The sequence below is a fragment of the Phascolarctos cinereus genome, unplaced genomic scaffold (assembly GCF_003287225.1).
Source record: "Phascolarctos cinereus isolate Bilbo 61053 unplaced genomic scaffold, phaCin_HiC Scaffold_4;HRSCAF=312, whole genome shotgun sequence".
In the NCBI taxonomy this organism is placed as follows: Eukaryota; Metazoa; Chordata; class Mammalia; order Diprotodontia; family Phascolarctidae; genus Phascolarctos; species Phascolarctos cinereus.
Window position 1 is genome coordinate 459,794,215 of NW_027555847.1, and position 3,161 is coordinate 459,797,375.

At 34.5% G+C, this 3,161-nt stretch overlaps 1 pseudogene; it reads right to left on the reverse strand.

The window, feature by feature from the left end:
* Positions 1 to 1,751: 1,751 nt before the first annotated feature.
* On the reverse strand, positions 1,752 to 2,378 carry LOC110197259 (DNA repair protein complementing XP-A cells homolog pseudogene; annotated as a pseudogene).
* Between the last annotated feature and the right edge of the window lie 783 nt (positions 2,379 to 3,161).

The following is a 3,161-nucleotide window of genomic DNA, read 5'->3' on the forward strand; positions in this document are numbered from 1 at the left end:
TCTCTCACAAGGTCAACTACTATAATCTCTTAACTGGTTTCCCTGCCTCCATTATCTCCCCATTCCAATCCATTGTCCACATACCTGCCAAAGTGATATTTCTAAAGTATCTCAGTGGATAGAGTGTAAGACTTGTAGTCAGTCAGACCTGAATTCAAATCTGGACTCAGACAGTAGCTGTGTGATCCTGGGCAACTCATTAAACCTCTGTCTGCCTCAGTTTCCTCATCTGTAAAATGGGGATAATAATAGCACCTACCTCTCAAAGTTGTTATAATGATCAAACGAGATAATTGTGAAGTGTTTAGCATAGTGCCTGGCACACAGTAAGCATCATGTAAATGTTGCCATTGTTTTTATTGTTATTATTATTATTATTTGCCCAAAAAGCACCAGTGGCTCCTTATTTCTTCCAACATCAGCTAGCAACCTCTCAGGACTTACTGACTGTCCCCTTTGCTTACTGTATTTATCTGGATTGTGATGATCTAGGGGTGTCTTTCATGCTGATTGTTCTAAGAGTGTTTAATGAAGCATGTTCTGGGCACCAAAATTAAGAGTTAAGTTTCCTAAATCTACAAGAAGATCATTACCTCTTCTATGTAATAGCCCTTCTTCATCTATAAAAAGAAACAAGATTATCTCTAAGGTCACTTCTAGTAAAAGTCAGTTTTATTTTACTACCAAGAAGTATAGATTTTCACAGTTCATGGTTAATTTGGCAAAACAGTTTAAAAAATAAAATTGAAATACGTATTTTAACCTTAGTGTATTGCATGTAATTGGCACAAAGATGAGATTAATACAATACATTCAATGTAATCATTTCCAATTAAATGTATGGATTGACATTTACAAACTGCTGCTAGAAAAATCTCTGCCTTTGAAAAGTCTTCTGCTACTCTCAAATGGTATATTTTGTCATTCAAATAAACCTTATATGTTGTTATTGAGTCTGTCAACTAACATATTATAGTACTGTACAAGGGCATTTAGTGCTCCCCTCTTCAAGAAATTTACCATTCATAAGATAAAACAAGCCACATTTATTAAGCACCTATTATGTTCCAGGCACTGTTCTAGTGACTTATACTTCCTTTATTCATTATGGCGTGAATAGTATTTGACTTTTTCTTGTAAATTTTTAAATTGATATAATAAAATAAATGGCTATACAAACCCAATCCAAATTGTAAATGTTTTGTTGTTTGTTTTCTTGTTAGAAATACCTTTTAATGTCAGGGAAATCCAGTTTATCTCTTGGCATATTCCTAGGCAAATACATTGCACAGAATATAGAATTAGAAAAACTAGTTGCCTGAGATAGTGCTTGTGTCTGATACCTCAAGTAAAGAATGTTGAGTAGCTTGTCATGACATCTCGATATTATGTAAGTATTTTAATTGGACCAGTTTATAACAATACCACAAATAACAACATGAAAAGATACTGGTAATATGGAGCTGAAATTGGCTGAAATTTAAAGCAAATAAACATGTAGTAGGTTTTCCATAAGATAACCAGGGCTCAAAGTACAGGAAGAACTAGTGATAATAATATCCTATGCATTTATCCCACTGAATATTGAAAATAAGTTAATATGTACTTAACTACAACAGTGTCAGGAATAAACGCCCATCTGGTAAAAAGCACTTCTCTCTTCATTTTAAAAATTTTCTATATTATGTAAGACTTACTCAATTTTTCTTCATTTAATTATAAAATATTTCAAAATGGCTAAATTTAAAAATTCAAATTACATTTTTTACATATGTCAGTTCATGGCCACAAACTATATAAGTCTTCTGTGATAGTCCATCTTGAATGCTTTTTTCTGGTCCATACTTAAGTTAGTGAATAGATGTTTCTTTTTTTTCCCATACACTTTCTTCTTATAATGCTACATAATTCTCTTACTTTTTTTAATCAAAGTTTTTCTTTTACATTTTCTCTTGGTTTTCCTGCCAAATTGTCTTCACTTCTACTAAGGCTTTTTTGCTATCCCAACTTCAAGAGCCTCTCTTTACAATCTGTAGTTTTAAGTAAAAGTTCATGTCAGTTTGCTATAAATGAAGGGGATTCTTCTTTACCATAAATCTAAGCCCTGATTCTCTCTTTTCTAAATCACAGTATTTCAAGAGCTTCTCTTATTTTGCTTCTCTTCTAGTAATAAGCTTGTGTTTACCATCAACATCTCTGCAGTTCTCACAAGTTGCCAGATTAAAGTGGCTGATGAAGTAAAAATCCATAAATTTTTTCCCAAATTCTTCACAAACTGCATAGTCAAATCGCAGGACATGCTCTGGTCTGTGTACAACTTTGTCAATTTTGTGTTTTCCTTCCTCCTCCTCTTTTAATAAGATATCTCCTGTGTTAATTATTTGGTGGTTATTTCATGTAGCAATATCTTTTTATCTGACAAAATAGGAGACTGAGACTTAGAGGAGAAGTGTGTTGCCTGAGATCATACAGCTAATAAATTGCCTGGCTGGGATTCCTAATCCAGATTCTTTGACTCCAAATCCTGTGCTTTACATCCCCCCTCCCCAATCCCAGCCATGGTCAGAATTTAAAGTTGTATCTCCCAATTCAACGGTTATGTACTCACCATCATAAGGATCAGATTATGAGAGAAGAAAGATGAGAAAAGATGAGAAGGAACCAATATCCCAAGGACAGGAGGATAATTGGACCATGGAAGCATGGAATGGGTTCAAGGGGCACCAGGTGTAGATAGGAAGTCCCTCATTCAAATTTAGCTCCAGCTCATTCATGAAGATAGTGATAAGATGCAGGATGAAGAGATATAGATAAATTGTGTGTGCATTGTTAGAGTCTCACAAAGTGAGATCACAAGACTATTGAAGCATATTGGAGTAACTTTTTCTTTCTGACCTCTGTGCCAGATGGAAAACATTTTTTTCCCTAGATATAATGTTTCAATCCCACCAAATCCAATCCAATAAACATTTATTAAGCCCCTGCAATGTACCAGGTAGTGTGCCAAGCACTGGGGTCATAATTAATAAATAGAAAGACAGTTCCTACTCTCAATGAGTTTATATATAAAGCATAAGACAATACACAAATTGCAGGCAAGACAAAAGGGGTACCCAGCACTAGGACATTTTGTTCTGTGGAGTTGAAGCTATGTGGTGCAG